The sequence below is a fragment of the Capra hircus genome, unplaced genomic scaffold, assembly GCF_001704415.2.
Source record: "Capra hircus breed San Clemente unplaced genomic scaffold, ASM170441v1, whole genome shotgun sequence".
In the NCBI taxonomy this organism is placed as follows: domain Eukaryota; kingdom Metazoa; phylum Chordata; class Mammalia; order Artiodactyla; family Bovidae; genus Capra; species Capra hircus.
This window is the reverse complement of record NW_017189944.1, coordinates 416-21,474: the sequence shown is the minus strand read 5'-3', so window position 1 is coordinate 21,474 and position 21,059 is coordinate 416. Positions and strand designations below refer to the sequence as shown.

The following is a 21,059-nucleotide window of genomic DNA, read 5'->3' as shown; positions in this document are numbered from 1 at the left end:
CATTAAATGTTGGCTAAAAATGAAAAAAAAAAAAAAAAACCAGTTTTAGTTGAAAAAGTAGACCCTTGGTTTTTTCAATTTATCAGAGCTATATATAACTACATTTTTATTTTGTATGTATTTATGATGTTTTCTGTCATCATCTTTTATGTATTTGGAGTTATGAATAATGTAAATGTTATATGAACATCTTAAAGACATCAGTTAAATCTTGGCTAAAATTAAAAAAAAAAAAACACCAGTTTAGTTGAAAAAGTAGACCCCAGGTTTATGAATCAGTTGCAAATAGGAAAGTAAAAATGATTATATTCAAAGAAATAATCTAATAATGAAATGTGTATTAAGTAGAAGTCTATTTTGTGATGACTTTGTAGTTTATAGGCCGTTTGTAAAGCTGACAACATATTTCATAGAAGTGCTGTCGTCTCTCTAACATTTTGTTTAGTTTTGCCAAAGATTCCTTGTGGCTAAATTAATACTGTGGAGATACAACTGACAGTTATTTTCTTTGGTAAGAATGTAAAATGCACCAGTTGCATAGTATGTTATTTGAGACCTGAAGGTTGTCAGCACTGAGCTGGGGTTGAAAGCAAGGAATCTAACCAAAGGGAACACTGAAATACTAAGCTGCACAGAGGTAAGCCTGTCCTTAGAAGGAAAAGAGAATAGTTTTCTGAGCTGTGACTAAGCAGCTCAGTTGAGGAAAGACTAAAACAATGGTAATGAAAAGAGTCTGTGTTAGTTTGGGAATTTTGTTTATGATTATATGTTCTACATCAGAATCCCAGTTCTTGCCAGAGTCATTTATCCTGGTGATTTACTAGAGTGCCACTCCCGTGATCAGATTGAGTCCAAAGAATTTGACTGAGTACCACCCTTCTCTCTTTAGGAGGAAATAAGATGCTAAACTCCAATGAAAATGAATGCTGCTGCTTCTAAGTCGCTTCAGTCGTGTCTGATTCTGTGCGACCACACAGAGGGCAGCCCACCAGGTTCCTCTGTGCCTGGGATTCTCCAGGCAAGAATAATGGAGTGGATGGCCTTTTCCCTCTCCAGTGCATGCATGCATGCTAAGTCGCTTCCACTCGTGTCCAACTTTGCAACCCTATGGACAGCAGCCCTCCAGGCTTCTCTGATCACAGGATTCTCCAGGCAAGAATACCATTTTCTTCTCCCATTAAAATGAATGTTAATTTAAAACATTAAAACAAGAGTAGCTTGTATAACATGTGATGTTCTCACGGCGATCATAGTGATTCAGTGAAAACAGATAGGAATTGAGAAACCAATCTGGGTTGTGTCCTTAACTTCAGTTCAAAAGGATTCATTTTCTGAGTAGTGTAAAGAAGATCCCTTGTGCATTATTATAAGAATTAATTTTTTCTGTAGATCTGATGTTCTTTTCACTTACAGATCTGAATTGAACTCAGAGGTCTGAGGATCGTGCTACAGTTGGAATATTGGTCATCAGCTGTTAAGAAGAGTAACACTTCAGTATGAATGTAATTTAAAGCACACTGTGCCTTAAATACCCTCTCTGGTGTTCTTGCCTGGAGAATCCCAGGGATGGGGGAGCCTGGTGAGCTGCCGTCTCTGGGGTTGCACAGAGTCGGACACGACTGAAGCTACTTAGCAGCAGCAGCAGTGCCTTAAATAAAGCAATGGTGTGTTTTCATTGTTTTAAAGTATCATATTTCTTTTAAAAAACTTATGGAGCTGAATTATTTTGAGGGAAATGTTAACACTTGTTTTTTTTCAATATAATGGAACTTAGGGGTAAAGATCACAATCTCTGCTTAAAACACTGGGAAGAAAGAAGGAAGAGAAAATATTCCTCCCCTGTTTTGTCTCCAGTTAACAGACGTTTTGAATAAATTGTTTCATCATCATAAGCCATAGTATGAACTCGTCTGTTTGCAGAGTCTTTCTATATATTCAACTTATTTATATATATTCTTGAGACTTTTGGTAGAAATCAAGGAAAGCAGAAATACGCACTTGAAGTTAATAAAAGAGGCTATTTTCTTAAAAAACATTGCCCGAGTGTAGTCTTATACCATTTGCTAACATATATTCTTGTCATCATTTTGTGTTGCCACTATCATAAGAAGGGCGTTTCCAAAGTAAAGCTTACAGAAGACAGACTGGAGTCATAAGCTTCAATTCATGTGATTAGAAGTTGCAGAAATTCTATACTAAGTAATCCTCACGCTTCTTAACATTGAAAGTTTTGATCTGTTTGTTGAGAGTGTTTTTACTTAGCATTTTAAATATTTCTCAGGTACAACAGCCATTAAGGATAAAAAAAAAAAAGCTGAATGATCGTTTACAGATAAAATGATATGTCCATTTTATCCTCAAAAGTCATATGTGTTGTAAGCAAATAGTGCTGAATTTGATGAATCAAATAATTATGTTGTGCAAGTGAAAATCTAATTTCATAACTAAATTCTAGAAACTAAGACTTTCATAAGTTTATCCCTTAGTTGAGTTAAGGGAAAGGAAGGAACATCCACTGAAAAATTCGAGAAAGTTGCACGCAGTGTATTTTGGCCTTATTTTTGTCACTGGTGTATTTTTGTGTGTGCGTATTTTCCTGCAAATTTAGGATAGTCAACCTTGTTTTTTACCAGTGTGCTTTGAATATATCCTCTGTAGTAAGATGAAATGAAGTTCAGTGCTAGTTCATTAAACTCAATAAAATTATACTCGTGCGTCATGAGAGACTATTCATCAAGTGATTTCTGGAACACATTTCTTCTGAGAAATTATAGGGAATACACATTTAGCTGATTTGTGTAATATAAAAAAGGGGGGCATGAAGCCTCAGATCAGAGAAGTCAGTGGCACCCCACTCCAGTACTCTTGCCTGGAAAATCCCATGGATGGAGGAGCCTGGGTAGGCTACAGTCCATGCTAAGGATCGGACACGACTGAGTGCCTTCCCTTTCACTTTTCACTTTCCTGCACTGGAGAAGGAAATGGCAACCCCCTCCAGTGTTCTTGCCTGGACAATCCCAGGGACAGGGGAGCCTATTGGGCTGTTGTGTATGGGGTTACACAGAGTCAGACACGACTGAAGTGTCTTAGCCGCAAACCCTCAGATGGTATCTTTTCACTTCGCTAGAGTTTTCTTTTCCAAGTTGATAAACTGAGTGTATACATAAATAAATCCAAGAAAAAGTTCACCAATGTGGTTTGTGGTGCTTCATCTGTGGATGTCCTAAACCCGTATATGCTGAATGTATTTGAGATGGAAGATTGGTTTTAGTATGATGAAGAAAAACTCTGAGAAGCTGACTTCATGGATAATCAAAGCTTCCTAGTTATTTAGTCTTGCTACATATCTCTCTTCAACTCTTTGCCAAAAATGTCAGAATCTACACACATGACAAAGTGAAAAACTTCTCTGCAGACTTTCTCAAACACATACAGGTTTACCCAAAGATTTAATCTACACTTAAATTGTGTTCATTAGTTGGCATGATCTGATCGTTGTATGCGTGTTTTTTTGCTTGATTTTATAAAAATTGTATACTGATGCCCTATCCCCAGAAGATGATAGTATTGGGAAGCAGCCCCTCTGGGATGTCCTTCTGCCACCATGGAGGAACTGTTGGGAAAGGAATCTCTTCACATATGAAGGAGACCTCAGAGGGTTCACCATAGCAGAGGGAGCAAGAACCCAGCAGTTTGCAAATCAGAGGAGGATATACACCAGAACCATTAACTTACCAGCACACTGATGCTAGACTTCCCATGACTAGAGTGAAACGTTTTGTTGTTGAAAAGCCAGTTTGTAGTTCTTTGACATAAGAAATTGAATGAAGTGAAACACTGGTGACAGCACGTTTTATTCTCACTTTTTAGTAACTGTGAGGCCTAGCGCTTCATCCTGAGTTGCTTATGAGCAATTTTACATGGAAGAATTATCTTGATACTTGTCATGTAGAAACTGTATAGATAAATTTTTATCAGGCCTAGAAACTTTATTCAAAATTGAATGTCTCAGATTAACAGGTGCTGAAAGCAGAGTGATCTCTTTTGCTTCACTTTCTGCCATAAGGGTGCTGTCATCTGCATATCTGAGGTGATTGATATTTCTTCCGGCAATCTTGATTCTGCCTTGTGTTTCTGCCAGCCCAGCGTTTCTCATGATGTACTCTGCATAGAAGTTAAATAAGCAGGGTGACAAAATACAGCCTTGATGTACTCCTTTTCCTATTTGGAACCAGTCTGTATTTCCATGTCCAGTTCTAACTGTTGCTTCCTGGCCTGCATACAGATTTCTCAGGAGGCAGCTCAGGTGGTCTGGTAGTCCCATCACTTGAAGAATTTTCCACAGTTTATTGTGATCCACATAGTCAAAGGTTTTGGCATAGTCAATAGAGCAGAAATAGATGTTTTTCTAGAACTCTCTTGCTTTTTCCATGATCCAATGGATATTGGCAATTTGATCTCTGGTTCCTCTTCCTTCTCTAAAACCAGCTTGAACATCAGGAAGTTCACGGTTTACATATTGCTGAAGCCTGGCTTGGAGAATTTTGAGCATTACTTTACTAGCGTGTGAGATGAGTGCAATTGTGCGGTAGCTTGAGCATTCTTTGGCATTGCCTTTCTTTGGAATTGGAGTGAAAACTGACCTTTTCCAGTCCTGTGGCCACTGCTGAGTTTTCCAAATTTGCTGGCCTATTGAGTGCACCACTTTCACAGCATCAACTTTCGGGATTTGAAGTAGCTCTACTGAAATTCCATCACCTCCACTAGCCTTGGTGGCAGTGATGCTTTCAAAGGCCCACTTGACATCACATTCCAGGATGTCTGGCTCTACATGAGTGATCACACCATCGTGATTTTCCTTGTCGTGAAGATCCTTTTTGTACAGTTCTTCTGTGTATTCTTACCATCTCTTCTTAATATCTTCTGCTTCTATTAGATCCATACCATTTCCGTCCTTTATCGAGCCCATCTTTGCATGAAATATTCCCTTGGTATTTCTAATTTTCTTGAAGAGACCTCTAGTCTTTCCCATTCTGTTTGTTTCCTCTCTTTCTTTGCATTGTTTACTGCAGAAGGCTTTCTTATCTGTTCTTGCTATTCTAAGAAGCCTGCATTCAGATGCTTATATCTTTCCATTTCTCCTTGCCTATTGACTTCTCTTCTTTTCACAGCTATTTGGAAGCCTTCCTCAGACAGCCATTTTGCTGTTTTGCATTTCTTTTCCATGGGGATGGTCTTGAACCTTGTCTCTTGTACAACGTCATGAACCTCATTCCATAGTTCATCAGACACTCTATGTATCAGATCTAGGCCCTTAAATCTATTTCTCACTTCCACTGTATAATCATAAGGGATTTGATTGAGGTCGTACCTGAATGGTCTAGCGGTTTTCCCTGCTTTCTTCAATTCCAGTCTAAATTTGGTAATAAGGAGTTCATGATCTGAGCCACAGTCAGCTCCTGGACTTGTTTCTGTTGACTGTATAGAGCTTCTCCATCTTTGGCTGCAAAGAGTATAATCAATCTGATTTCTGTGTTGATCATCTGGTGATCACATGTAGAGTCTTCTCTTGTGTTGTTGGAAGAGGATGTTTGCTATGATCAGTGCATGTTCTTGGCAAAACTCTACTAGTCTTTGCCTTGCTTCATTCTGCATTCCAAGGCCAGTTTGCCTGTTACTCCAGGTGTTTCTTGACTTCCTTCTTCTGCATTCCACTCCCCTATAATAAAAAGGACACCGTTTGGGGGTGTTAGTTCTACAAGGTCTTGTAGGTCTTCATATAACCGTTCAGCTTCAGCTTCTTCAGCATTACTGTTGGGGCATAGACTTGGATTATTGTGATATTGAATGGCTCCCCTTAGAGACGAACAGAGACCATTCTGTCGTTTTTGAGATTGCATCCAAGTACTTCATTTCGGATTTTTTTGTTGACCATGATGGCTACTCCATTTCTTCTGAGGGATTCCTGCCCACAGTAGTACGTATAATGGTCATCTGAGTTAAATTCACCCTTTCCAGTCCATTTTAGTTCACTGATTCCTAGAATGTCGACTTTCACTCTTGCCATCTCCTGCTTGACCACTTCCAATTTGCCTGGATTCATGGACGTGACATTCCAGGTTCCTATGCAATATTGCTCTTTACAGCATCGGACCTTGCTTCTATCACCAGTCGCATTCATGCTGGGTATGGTTTTTGCTTTGGCTCCATCCCTTCGTTCTTTTCTAGAGTTATTTCTCCACTGACCCTCCAGTAGCACATTGAGCACCTACTGACCTGGGGAGTACCTCTTTCAGTATCCTACCATTTTTCCATTTCATACTGTTTATGGGGTTCTCAAGGCAAGAATACTGAAGTGGTTTGCCATTCCTTTTTCCAGGGGACCACATTTTATCCGACCTCTCCACAATGACCCCCTCGCTGTGGGATGCCCCACGGGCATGGCTTGGATTCATTGAGTATGAAAAGGCTGTGGTCCTAGTGTGATTAAAATGACTCATTTTCTGTGAGTGTGGTTTTAGTGTGTCTGCCCTCTGATGCCTTCTTGCAACACCTACCATCTTACTTCAGTTTCTCTTACGTTGGACGTGAGGTATCTCTTCACGGCCGTTCCCGCAAAGCACAGCTGCTGCTCCTTACCTTGGGTGAGGGGTCTCTCCTCCCACTGCCCTTCCTGACTTTCAACGTGGGATGGCTCCACTACCCTCATCCAAACCAGACATTGTTACATAGGATCAGAAGATAGGCTGGACCATTGTACTCCCGACACTGAAATTTCAGAAAGCAATCTTTTCATTTTTTCAAATTATTTTAATGGGAAGACATTAAATTTACATATTGGGTTAGTTTTTGCCTTACATCAGCAAGAGTAGGTCACCAGTACACATGTGTTCCCACATCCAGAACCTTCCTCCCACCTCACTCCCCAGACTATTGCTCTTTGTTGTCCCAGAGCACTGGTTTTGGGTGCCCTGCCTCATGCACTGAACTTGCACCAGTCATCTGTTTATGGTTGGTAATGTGCATGTTTCAATGCTATTCGCTCAAATCATCCCACCATTGCCCTCTCCACAGTCTGTTCTTTCCATCTCTGTCTCTTTTGCTGCCCTGCATGTTGGATCATCATGACCATCTCTCCAAATTTCATACATATGCATTCCTACACAGGACCTGTATTTCTCTTTTTGACTTTACTTCATTCTGTAGAGGAGGCTCCTGTTTCACCCACCTCTCTAGAATTGACTCAAATGCATTCCTTTCCACAGCTGAGTAATAGTCCACCATCTATATATACCACTGCTTTCTTATCCATTCCCCTGCAGTGGATATCTAGATTGCTTCCATGCCCTAGCTATAGTAAATAGTCGTGTGCTGGGAGCCAGCACGGGAGATCCCACCCATGACAAGGTCATGTGGACATGAACTGTTAAGCAAGGTTTCAGGACTCGAGGGTCTCCCTAGACCTGCTCGAGCATCTACCCCAAAACCAGAATCTGTCTTTCTTACTATCTTGTGCCTTTCACCAACTCTCCTGACATGCAGGGGGCTATCCACAACCATGTTGCTCTGGAGTAAATCAGCTTAGGGCTCTAGGCTAATAAGTCTCCTGGACATGAGCGGAATATTTCAAATCAACCCCCCACTGTTAGCATTCTAGCTTGCTTGACAGGTTTATCCAGACTCTTGCAGCTACGCATATGATTGTTCACAGCCTCCCAAGTGTGAGATGCACGGAAAGCCTAAAACATAGAGCCTTTCAAAGAATTAAAAGTTATCAGAGTAGTGCTGGCGTAGGATTTCATTATTGGGCCAAAGCTTGTTGCTAAGTTCCCATATCTCTTATCCATTGGACACCTGAGAGTGCATTACTCAACATAGTTGTAATGTAAGAAGAACAAGTGCAGCCTTGAAATTCACCACATCAGACCTTTGAGCTGATTGGTTCTTTCTTTCTTGTAACTCACTGCCACCTTTCCTCCGTGAGAAATGTAACTTGTTTAATACTTTCTGAGGCTGACATAGATTAGAAATATAAAGAAAACACATTTCAAGGGAAAATAAGTTTTCTGGTTGAAGAGCTTTTATCTAAAGAGGGTCATAAAATGTTCACAGGCCTCCAACGCCTGAAGATAATGTACACAATATTGTTTATCGGAGAGGTATGCAGAAAAAAAAAATCGTGGTTTTGATAAAGGCAAAACAGATGTAATGTTTGGGCTGACTCTGTATGACTTTGCATCCTTCATTTCCCTCTCTGTACAACTTAAGGTATAAAAGTCCCTTTTGAAAGTAAAATAATGGGCCTTGCTCACCGAAGAAGCTTGGTCACCCCGTGTTTTTATTTTTTTCTCTTTCTTTCTTTCTCTCTCCCACTCCCTCCCTCTCTTTTTCTGGCTGTTGCCTCGGAACACAGAAGCTCCCTCTTTCCTGGCCAAGGAATAACAGCCTCTTTCTCTCCTCTATTTCCTTATCTACAACATTCTTTCCTTATCTCTCTCTAAATCATTCGCCATTTCTCTTGAGGGTTTGCCTGGATCCTGCATGTGCTGGACCCCGGCAATCGTGGGATGAATAGTGGCGTACATGTGTCTCTTTCAGTTTTGCTTTCCTTGGGGTGTATGCTTGGGTGATTGCTGGTCATAAGACAGTTCCATTTCCAGGTTTTTAAGAAATCATATGGTTTATTGTGGCTATACCAGTTTTCATTCCTAGCAACAGTGTAAGTTGGTTACCTTTTCACTCCCTCTCCAGTGTTTCTTGTTTGAGACTTTGGGAGATGGTCCTTGGGACCAGTGTGAGATGACATCTCATTGTGGTATTGACTGTCATCACTCTGATAATGAGTGACGTAGAGCATGTGCCCTGCATTCATTAGCCATCTGTATATGTTCTCTAGAGAAATGTCTATTTAGTTCTTTCACCCACTTTTTGGTCGGGTTGTTTATTTTTCTGGTATTGAGTTGCATGAGCTGCTTGTATACGTGGGAGATTAACTCTTGGGCAGTTGTTTGATTTGTTGTAATTTGCTCCGGTTTTGAAGGCTGTCTTTTCACCTTGCATATACTTTCCTTCACTGTGCAGAAGCTTAGAAATTTAAATTGGTCACTGTTGTTTCCTTCTGTGTTTATTTCCATTACTCTGGGAGGTGGGTCATAGAGGAGAAGGTCTTGCTGTGATTTCTGTCAGAGATTGTTCTGCCTATGTTTTTCTCTAAGAACATTATAGTTTCTTGTCTTCCACTTAGGTCTTTAATCCATTTTGCATTTGTTTGTGTGTGTGCCAGCAGCAAACATTTCATTTTTTTAATGTGGTTGACCTGTTTTCCCAGACCCGCTTGTTCAAGAGGTTGTCTTTGCTCCGTTGCATGTTGATGCCTCCTCTGTCAAAGACAAGGAGGCTGTGGGTGTGTGGCTTCATCTCTGGACTCCCTATTTGGTTGCATGGATCTGTATATCCGTCTTTGGCCCAGGACCTTATAATCTTGATGATTAGTTTTGTAGTATAGTCTGAAGTCAGGACGTCTGTTTCTTCCATTTCCATTGTTTCTCAAGAGTTATTTCCTCATTGGAGGTGTTTTGTGTTCCCACACAAATTGTGAAATTATTTGTTCTAGGTCAGTGAAAAACACCGTTTGTGTTTTGATAGGGATTTCACAGTTGAATATGAGAATATCAATGTGAATGAACGTAGTGATAGATTGCCTCGAGGTGCACACTCATGGTCACTATATTGATTCTTCTGATCCAAGAACGTGGTACACTTCTTCATCTCTTTGTGTAATCTTTGATTTCTTTCACCATGGTTTTATGGTTTTCTGTACCAGGTCCTTGCTTTCTTTAAGTGAACACATTCCTAAATATTTGATTCTCTTCCCTGGATGGTGAATGAGATACTTTCCTCAAGATCTCTTTCTTGCTTTTCATGGCTAGTGTATCAGAATAAAAGGGATTCCTGAGTATTCATTTTGTATCCTGCAGCTATACTCTATTCATTGATTAGCTCAAGTAATTTTCTGCTGGACATCCTTATTGTTCGCTGTGTAGAGGGTCATGTCATCTTCTAACACTATTTTTTTTTCTTCCAAACTGTATTCCTTTTATTTCCTTTTGCCCTGATTGCTATGTCTAGGACTAACTTAAAAACTAACTCCAATGTGTTTTTCACCTCAGAAGAGCTTACTGATGAATTACGAAGCACTGAGAAATCTCAGTTCCACCAGATTCCCGCAATAAAATCATGAAGATCTTCAGGAGTTAGGGGTAAATTTTTAGGTGGTGGGGAAGCAGAATCTGTTAAGTATTTAGAAATCTATATCATCATCCAATTAGTCTGGAATACTTGTAGTCTTTCCTTTGTTTCCGAAGCTTCTAGAGCCCTAAGAGTAATGCAGGGCTTTCTAACTGAAACCAAGAAACTCAACAAGAGCTTATCAAACTCTTCACAGTGCACATTAGAAAAATTGTGTTAGTGTGCTGTTAAAAGTTGTGAGCTTTATAGCCAAATTAAAGAATGGGAAAGGCACCTTCAAGATGATTGTGCTGAAGACCCTGCTAAAACAGGTGAGGCTACAGGGCAAGGGAACAGGGGAGGCGTGGGAGACCCCTGAATGAAGTGTGGTCCGAGGCAGATGCAGGCTTCAAAGGCACAGCTGAGAAGAGTCCCTTAGGGCCACAGCTGTGATTGTCACAGCCATGACTTTGGGTGTCTCCCTCAGGCCAGCATCTGGGGAGGATCAGCACCTGAGGCCTCTAGGTCAGGAATGACGAGAGACAGTACACCAGAGCAGCCACCAGAGACAATTATTGTTGTAAACATGGATGATCCCGGGAAACAACTGAGAGAGCGGGAGTCCAAGACCCATGCGCGTCAGTCAGAGCCCCTGTAGTTGCTCTCACTAGTGCAATGCCAAGGCACGAGGTGGTCCACCAGCAAAGAGGAACTGGAAGGGGCTGCTCTTCTCATCTGCTCTGAATGCCAGACAAATTCAGACACATGCCTGCCATCTGCTGTGAAGACAGGGAGCAGGTCAGAGACCTAGGGCTTTCTTGCTGAAGACACATACACACACACATACTTGCACACATACACATGCACACCACCCCCTTGCTTGAAGACACAGTGTGCCACAGGGACTGCAAATGGTGACATGATAAGCAGTGACATTACACTACCCAGCACACACAAGCCAGGAGGAGGATAGTAGCGGTCAGAAACAACCCCTGCTTGGGGGATGCAGACCACCTCAGATGCAGAACACCACAAGGAACCCATAGTCCATGAGTGTGTCTGATGGTATGGCAGGGCCTGAGGTCATGAGTGGTGGCTGGGCAAGTGGAAGTACCAAGCATCCGTGGAAATTCCTATTCCAGTGTGCTTCTTCCACTCAAGACTAGGGCTGTTGTTGGCTCTTCTGGCCCAGCATTGTGGCCTGCATGGCTCCTTGACCTCAAGCAGATTATGAACCACGCTCAAGTTTCTGTCATGATCAGCGACCAAGATAAAGACTTGTCTTAACTACAAGATCGATTTGAAGGTCAGTGAGGGAGAATGAGGGCATGTGGATATGGGACTTGGTGGGGAGTTGGGGGGGATCATGTTTTCTATGTTCATGTGATGTGAGAATGTGCAGAGGTTTTGTGGAAACTGTTAATGCCTGCCTGGGAGGCAAGCTGAGGCACCTAGAAGCTTGCACCTTTACCCTCATTCCTGTCCTAGAAGGTGCAGGTGCGGAGCTATCCAAGGTCCAACGGCAAGGTGATCTTTTCCTTTGGGGACAACTCCTACTTCTGGAACATGGTGATCATTAAGGAGTATTACCTTGACATCACTGGTAAGACATGGCTTCATGGAGGTGTAGGTGTGTAAGGGGATGGATGATCCACCTGCGGAATTCACCCCTGTGTTCCCTGTCTTTCTGCAGGAAATAGGGCATGTTATTCCACTCCACTCCACTGGTTGTTGGACTTTGAATGAGGAGCACCCAGCTGCAGCCTGGTTATCAGGAGTCTTAAATTTCTCAATGGGTTGTCAGGCCACAACTGCCCAGAATCGAACAGGATTGCTGAGGTGGGGTTGCTTTGGGCCTGCATACCGTTGATGACTGATGTTGGAGTTCTTGGATGCTCACGAGAGTGTTTGGGCCTAGTCAGCCCTGGGCTGACCTTGCTTGTGTTGCCAGCAGATCATTGGTCAAGGACATGTGGGACGATCCTGTGACGTATTACCTGAGGAAGGAAGGTTCTGCCGTGAGCGGAAACTGACAGAGACACATGTGGGGAGGGTGTCTCAGGTGGGCCCTGAAGGGACAGCCGGTGTCGTGGCCAGGACACTGTCCTTTTCCAAATGGGGATGCTCAAGCTCATGCAAGCTGGCTGCAGAGCCAGACTTTGGGTCCTGCATGTAGCACATGACCTGCTGAGACTGGGGGCTTTGGAACTCGGTGTGTCCGCGTGAAGCAAGTCTCCCTCAGTGCAATAGTCCTAGGTGATACTACTAGAAACAGGATGAATTAAGGATCTTTGTCAGAATCTTCTTTCCATGTGTCAAGCCATTCCCCAGCCTCCTGTTATTCAATGAGTTTAAGAATGCCAGTGCCTTGCTCTCCCGCCCCTTACCCTGGGAAAGCCTATCATTGAAGGGCGTCCTGTCCAGTGTCCCAGTGCACCTGTGTGCTGACCTTGTGATCTGTGAATTTACACATCCACCAATCGGCGATCTCTCCAGAACCACACATGCTGCGCTGGAAGCTGCTTCAGGCTGCCTTCAGAAGTGCTCAGGGAGGAGGTGGACAGGGAGCTCCAAGGGCAGGACATGGTGCCTACTGACGCCGTCTCCAATAGTGCTGGACATGGTGTCTTCAGCTCCTGAAACACCCGTGTTCCCTGTACATCGTTTGTGTCTCTGTATCAAGCCTGTAATTGTATACACGTGTAGGCTTGTGTTGCCTGTGTTTATGTGTGTATGTGTGTGTGTATGTGTGTCTGGTCCAGGGAATAAGCAGAGATGAAGGCAACAAGAGAGGAGATGCCAAGCAACCAGAAGAGGAGACACAAGGCATCACAAGTCTGAGGGTGGTTGCTCACTGTATCTCCGCAGTGCCCCTGTCCAGGATGGGAATGAGGAAAGGATGGCCAGTAATAACACAGGAACTTGGCTCCAGAAATCTGCAATTAGACAAAATACAGAAACACGCTCACCATTTCTTCCGTGTTGTAGTATGTGTTTGGACCAGGAAGAACGGGTACACGGTCTCTGGATTCACCCAGGGCAAGTCAGGTGGTGTGGGGATTTAAAACCACCGCCTGTGGAGCCCACAGTCTGTGCGGACAGGAGCCGGCATGCGGAAATGGTGGATGCAGATACAGAGGACCTGGGATGGTTGAGGAGGCTAAGGTCTTGTTTGGAAGGAAGAGACCTGAAGGAGAAAGAGACACAGATTGCCTGCTGCCCTGGAGACTTGTTCCACACACATAAAAAGGAGACCCGGGAAGGTCCTGGACCAGTGCTGCCCAGGATCAGCCCATCAGCCAGCACGCTCTCCCCATGAGGGTGGCACACACTGGCACGATGCGACAGGAAATGCAAGACATGCTAAGGTAGGTTGTCCATTCAAAACCACAGGCATCCTAAGAGAGACAAGGTGTGAGCGTGGCATGGCTCCAGGCACTTCCAGTCTCCCTGGTAGTGCAGAAAGGCGACGAAAGTGCAGGTGTTGGTGTACGTGTGTGCTCCTCTGCCGGGGTGTGCCTATGAAGGAGGGAACAGGCAGGAAGCAAGGATGGTGGGCTCATTGCATGTCCCAAGGGACCTCAGGAGAGTGGGAGACAGGGAAGCCCCTGGGGGTAGTTCGGGGCCTGCTGGTTTTCAGGGTCTAGGGAAAGTCCTTCCGAAGATACCCCATGGCTCATGCTGGAAGCCCTGATGTAAATTCCTTCTTTCATCTGGGCCTTGCCCATGGCTTTTGGGGCCTGAGGGGCAAAGGTTTTGTGTCTGCACTTGAGAGAGGATTCTAACAGTCTTGCTGCAGCAGGCTGTCTGATGTTTTGATAGGGGATTTGCACCATTTGAAACTCAGAGGGAAGCTGCGTCCTCGGTGACCGTCTTCGATATCCCTGTGCCCAACTGAGGACTGGCTTCCTAGGCACAGGGGCTCTGTAGGTAAGCAGGGATGCCTGACTGTAAGGAGTCCTACTTGGGCCTAATGAGACCCTCTGAAAGAGACTATTTGCATTTAGCAAATCAGTGAGGGCGGGTGGAAGCAAGCCCCCTTGTTGTTTTTGAGATAGAAAACTGCTATCTGCCCAAGGGAGGCTTGAGCTGTGGGCCCAGTAAGGGCAGGTTTCCCAGGTCATCATCTGTGTGTGGATTCCGTGGGTCAGGGTAGTCATAAACAGAAGGGACAAAGGGCAGGTTTCCCAGGTCATCATCTGTTTGGGGATTCCATGGGTCAGGGTAGTCATAAACAGAAGGGACTACGTGTGGAAATACCAGCTTATCTTTATGGCCTCAGGTTGCACGGCTTGTATCAGAAGTGGCCCTTGATCTATGTGCACCTTCCTCACTACATTGTTATGTATTTATTTATTTTTAAAGCTTTATAACTTTTTATTGAAATGCACATATAGAAAAATACAAAAATCAGGAGTTACAGTTCAATGGATACTCAGAAACTAAGCACATCCACGTAATTAGCTTCCAAATCAAGAACAGAACATCACTGGCAACCCTGAAAACTCTCTTGTGTCTCTCCCAATCACCGCACTCCAGAGATAACTAGGATATCTGACTTTCAACATATAGATTAGTTTTGTCTCTTTTGGACCTTTACATGAACGGAATCATACAGTATGCGTCTCTGTGTTTAGCTTACATTACTTAACATTATACTTAATGAGACATATCTATGTCTTCCATGCAGCAATAGCTTGTTCGTTCTTGGGCTACAGTTCAAAATCTTTCTTCAGTGTAAATCTTGGCAAATTCATCTTTAAGAAGTAGATTAGAGATGCCTAACTGGAGTTTTTATCATGTTCAATTTTCAGTTGACTTTCCATGTTTCAGTGAAGACAGTTTCTGCCTCTTTTTTTGGACCACTATTTCACAAGTCCTGACATGTAGAAAATGTTCCTGACAGTCTGAATGTTCCTTCCCAAGAATGCTTTTTATATTATCTAAATGCTCTCCCTGCGACCATTATATTTTTCCAATGATACAAGACAATTATTGTTCCCTCTTAGTTATCTTTTTGGCACTAGTGCCTTTCTTCTTGCTTTCATAGAACAACGTCTAAATGTCTTTCTACCTTCTGCAATCATTTTGAAGTTTAGGGCCCAAACCCATCTGCAAAATTCCAAGGACCATGTCCAGACAATGGACACACACTGGGTTGCAAACAATCTTCATCTAAAGGAAGAATTTTTTTTTTTAATTTTTATATTTTTTATTTATTTTACTTTACAATATTGTATCGGTTTTTCCAAACATAAACACGAATCCTCACAGCATTGGATCACACACAGGCCCATCACAGTCCCTGGGGGCCGATGGAGGCTCAGGCATCTCTTTGGCCTTTTCCTGCTAAAGGGAGATAGCACTTGGAAGCACAGTAGACAGGTGCGCATCGAAACTACACAGATAGAAAGAACAGGGGGCCTCACTCAGAATGTTGTGGGCCCTAAAGGGTGGTAGGCTAGCAAAAGGGACACGAATTTGACCAGGTATGACCTAGATAGGTGCACACCAAGAAGACAGTTCTCCAAGTCAGCTGAGCCCAGACGTCCTTGTTTTCTGGTCCCCTGAAGGGTTGCACAGACAATGGATCACAATAGCCTGACTGGTCTTGGAAGCTGTCCAAGGTGATGGGAGAATGCAGAACGCAGGTGCCTGTCACTCAGCTGTCCAGGGCGAGCGTTTCCAACCTGCCCCATTCTCTGCAGATCGGTCCCTGTCAGGAGCAAATGCCAAAATTTTGTAGCCTTTGAGGCTAAATCACAGAGTTAGAAGTGCAACCGGACATGATCGATGAGTATGTGAAAGAAAATAACCAGGACAAAGAAACTCGGGTGGTTACCAAAACTCATGTTTCTGGAGAAGAAAGCTTGTACTTCTGCATATCTGCAAGTTTCCTGTCAGGGATATTAGTATGGACACACGCATGTGTGTGCATATGTGAGCCAAAGTCGCCTGACAGTACACTTGTGAATATGAAGTGTTGGAAATGACTGAGCCAGGTGATGGAAGTCGGAGAGCGAAAACATGAAAGCCATAGGGAAAGGTACATACTCAGGCCATGAGAAGCGCTGGAGCCAGGGTACCAATGCCTGTTATCTCACTGAGTGAGCAGTTTCTAAGTGGAATCACAGTGATGCACCCAGGAAGCCTGGCAGAAAGGAGAGGCAGGAAGAAATTGACTGGGGGCCACCCGTGAGAGTGCAGAGGATCCAAGACACAGAACAGGCTGCAATCCCAGACACAGAAGCCACGGTGGGTGACCCCACAGCCCCTTGGACATGCAGCTACAAAGGCCTTTCCATCCATCTCAAACACTGGGCATTCTTTGCCTGACAGTACCACGAGCATGAGCAACACTTGCCATTTATGTGAGGTTTCAGAAATGGACCAGCACGGCAGCATAGGCAATTGCTACCTGTATAGTCTTCCAGTCTGAAACATCACTCTTTGTACTCTTTGCAGAAAGCATATATAGGGGGGCAGGACTATAGGATGGATGGCTTAGATTGCTCCTGTTGCTGCTCCCAGCCCCACAGGATTGGGTAAACTGGGCAGGCTGGTACGTGTTCTCAGATGGAGAGCAGAACCATTTGAAAGGGCCTCGATAGGGTAAATGGGCAGACGTACATGTCTCCCGCACCAGTGAGTCACAGAGCTTAACAGGGAGTTGTCCTTAGCCACTCACTGGCAGGAATTTGAACAAGGTTCAGGGAGCTTCCTCATGCCAGCAGAGCATGCCCCATTTTTCCCTCTGTGAAAAGTGTGGCCAAGCCACCTCAGGCCTGTGCAGGTTCATGTCTGTCCAGTGAGGGAGGGAGGGTTACCCGACCCCTTCTGCGGTTCAGCAGTGACTGCCCACTGTTGGCTTTCAAGATTGAGGAAGCGCTCTTCAAACCTGTGGACTAAAAATATCTGATCTCCCGTTGGTGCAACTCACTCAGGAGGAGAAGGGCTTGCCTTCACTCAAAGGATAAGCTTCTCCTATAAGCGCTGGTGTCCATAGAGTGGCAAACAGGCAACAGCACCCTTAAAGAGAAGGAGACACACAGACAGCAGCCCTGGTACACACAAGGAAGGATTGCTCCAAACAGTGCTATGCCAAAGCAGAGACAAAGAGACAGAGAGCTCTATGCCCTAAGGTCCTGGTGTCCCTGAACAAGAGATCAATGTGGCAAACGGTGGGGTTTTTCCCTCCTCCCCTAGCATCCGGCCAGCAACAGTCTGCCTGTCCCATGGAGAAAAGTATCCAGCCACTTGGCACCCCTGTGTATCCTTTGGATACTCAGGGAGAGCTCCCAGTTATTGAAGGTCCTGTGGGACACAGGAGTGTGCTGTTTGGATTGTGGATCAGGAATCCGTGGTTGGAATTTCCAGAACCAGATCAACGACAGCGCCTGAGGTAGCGGCAGATGCAAAACCTGCTAGCTCTCTGGAGCAGAGTCTGGCCACGCAGTGGAGCAGATCCCAGGAACCACGGAAGATGCCTTCCGGTCTAGGGGCATGTCCATCGGTTACATTCCACCCCCCTCTCGGCCATTGATCTAGATCTGGGTCAGCTGCCTGTGTGTGGCTCACAGCCTAGAGCCCTGCCTGTATGGCTGATGGCCCAGGGCCCGTTCATCCTGTCCTGGACTGCCACCATCCATTTCTATATTTCAGCCGACCCCTCACACACACGAGCCATAGCCTCTGAACCATGCCCCACACTCCCCACAGCAAAAACGATAGTGGGCCCCACAGGATTACTGCACCCTGGGCCGCCATTGCTCACCACTTGCTGTGATGCTATTATGTCCTGTCCCTTGGCATCTGACCCAGGCTGTGGTCATGGCCAGAGCCAAAGGGAGCGTGAGAGGCGGTCAGAGGAATGAGGGAGAGTCCTGGGACCCCAGACCTGCTTAGTTGTGAGCCTGGGTTCTCAGGGGGATGGGGCCCCATGGCCTGTCCTGATGATGCTGCAGCATGGCTGGGACGTTGCAGCCACCAGTGGTCACACCAGGTGAAGATGCCACCCTCTTCAGAGTGGAGGCAGGAGAGGATGGGGAGGCCCAGGTGGACGGAGTCGTGGCAGGGATCAGACAGGGTTTCTATCTGCTTACAGAGGACATCTTTGAGGATGTGGAGGTTGTGCCAGATGAGGAGCAGCAACAGGGTTCCTCGTTGGAGTTGCAGAAGACGGTGGAGGAGCAGTGCCAGGAAAGGCCTGGAGGCCCGAGTGAGCTTCCGGCACTAGATGTGCTGCAGGCACTGGCGACCCTGCAAGGGGATCTGAGCTCTGAGCCTGAGAAAACCTGCAGGGCCTACGTTTGGTTCACGTGCAAGAGCCATGAGAGGAGGAAGCGTGACTTGGCTCAGAAGAGTGCCATCATCCAGGGCATCCCTGGCTTCTGGGCCAACGTGGTATCCTTTCTGCTACTCCCTGTGGTCCGCTGCTCAGGCGGAGGGGGAGGTGCAGAGGCAGGAGCAGGAGCAGGGGTGGAGGCAAGGGCGCAAGATGGGTGCTGGTGGACCCTGAAGGAAGTGTGGTACTGGGCAGTTGGCAGGCTCCAAAGGCACAGCTGAGTAGGGTCTGGGCAGGGCCACACCTGTACGTGTCGCAGCCATGACTTTGTGTGTCTACTTCAGGCCTGATCTGAGGAGGAACAGCCTCTAAGTCAGAAATGCCCAGAGACAGTACACCAGGGCAGCCTTAGCTGACAGTTATTGTTGTAAAGGTGAATGATTCCAAAGATAACTGAGATCTGGGAGTAACACACACACACACACACACACACACACACACACACATACACAAACCCACACAACATATGTAGACATACACTAGCCAACACCAACTCCTTTGCTTTCAGACAGGGTTTGTCACAATGACTGTAAGTCCTACCATGTAAGCGGTGACATGCCACTACCCAGCATACACAGGTCTGGGAAATAATAGCTATCAGAAACAGCCCCTGCTTGGGGAATGGAGACCACCTGAGATGCAGAACACCACCAGGAACACAGAGCCATGAGCTTTTCTGATGGTATGGCAGGGCCTGAGCTCATCAGTAGTGGCTGGGTAAGCAGAAGTGCCCAGCATCCTTGAAGATGCCTGTTCCCATGTTGTTCTTCCACCCCAGAGTAGGGATGATGCTCCTGGCTCTTCTTGGCCCAGCATGTGGCATAAATGGCTCCTTGACCTCAGGAAGATTATGAACCACCCTCAAGCTTCTGTCATGATCAGCGACCAAGATAAAGACTTTCTCAGCTACATGAGGACAGGTGGGTATGGGACTTAGTGGGGTGTGGGAGGATCATGTTATTCATGTTCCTATACTGTGAGAGTTTGGAGAGGCTTCATGGAAGCTGTTAATGCCTGCCTGGGAGGCAAGCTTGAGGACCCTAGAAGCTTGCACCTTTTCCCTCCTCCCTATCCTAGCAGGTACAGGTGTGAATCATCCACGGTCATGCAGCAAGCTGAACTTTCCCTTTTGGGACCACCCCTATTTGTTGAAAAGAGTGATCTTTAAGGAGTATTACCTTGACATCACTGGTAAAACGTGAATCCTGGAATGATGATTGTGGGTGTGCAGGGGTGTGGATGATCCACCTATGGGATCCACACCCATCTCCCCTCTCTTCCTGTAGGGAATGGGGGACATCATTTCACTCCAGCCCATTGGTTCTGGGACATTGAACAGGGAGCATCAACTGCAGGCTGGACACCAGGAGCCCTAACTTTCTCAACTGGTTGTCATGCCGCAACTGCCCACAATCAAACAGGATTGCTGAGGTGGTATTGTTTTGGTCCTTCATACAGTTGATGATCGTTGTTGGAGCTCTTGGCTGCTCGTGTGAGGGTTCGGATCCTGGTCAGCCCAGGGCTGAGCTTGCTCAGCAGCAAAGTGTTGCCAGCAGATTATCAGCAAAGACGAGTGGGATGATCCCCTGAAGGCTTACCCCAGGAGAGAAGATTCTTCCATGACAGAAACACATGTGGTGAAGGGCTCTGGAGGTGGGCCATGAAGGGACAGCCCTGTGCTAGCCGGGACACTGTCCTTTCCCAAATGGGGATGTTCAGTCTCACAGAAGCTGGCTGCGGAGTCTGCATTTGGGCCATGCATGTAGCAAGTGGCCTGCTGAGACTGGGGGCTTGGGGATTCAGTGTGTCCATGAGTGAAGCAAGTCCCCTCAAATCAGTTGTGGTTGCAGAGTGAGAGTCCTAGGTGATACTACTAGAGGAAAAGATAACCAACCCATGGCTCATGCTGAAAATCCTGACGTGAATTCCTTCTTTCCTCTGGGGTCATGTCCCTGGCCTGTGGGTCTAGACGGGCAAAGGAGCATGGCTGCACCTGAGGGAGGATTCTGGCAGTCTTGCTGGAGCAGATTCTCTGATTTTGTCTAGCGGATCTGCCCCAGGTGACACTCAGATGGACCCTGCCTTCCCAGTGACTGTTCTAGATGTCTTTGGGCCCAACCAAGGACAGGCTTCACTGGCACTTCAGCTGTGTGGGCAAGCAGGTATAGCTGATTGTATGAAGACCTACCTGGCCCCAATGAGAGCAACTGAAAGGGAGTCTTGGCATTTAGTAAGTCAGTGAAGCATGGGTGGTTCAAACACTCTTGGTGCTGTCACAGAGTTAGAAGTGCAACCTGACATGATTGATGTGCAAGCGAAAAAAAATAGCCAGGACAAAGAAACCTGGGTGCTTACAAAAAGTCATGTACCTGGAGAAGAAGGCTTGTACTTCTGCATATGTGCAAGTTTCCTCTCAGGGACGTTAGTGTGTTCACACATGTGCGTGCAGATGTGGCCTGCCAGTACGTTTATGAGTATGAGCTGTCAG

The 21,059-nt window shown here is 45.5% G+C and overlaps 1 pseudogene; it reads left to right on the top strand.

The window, feature by feature from the left end:
- Positions 1-18,020: 18,020 nt before the first annotated feature.
- On the top strand, positions 18,021-20,224 carry LOC108634744 (annotated as a pseudogene).
- The last annotated feature ends 835 nt before the right edge of the window (positions 20,225-21,059 follow it).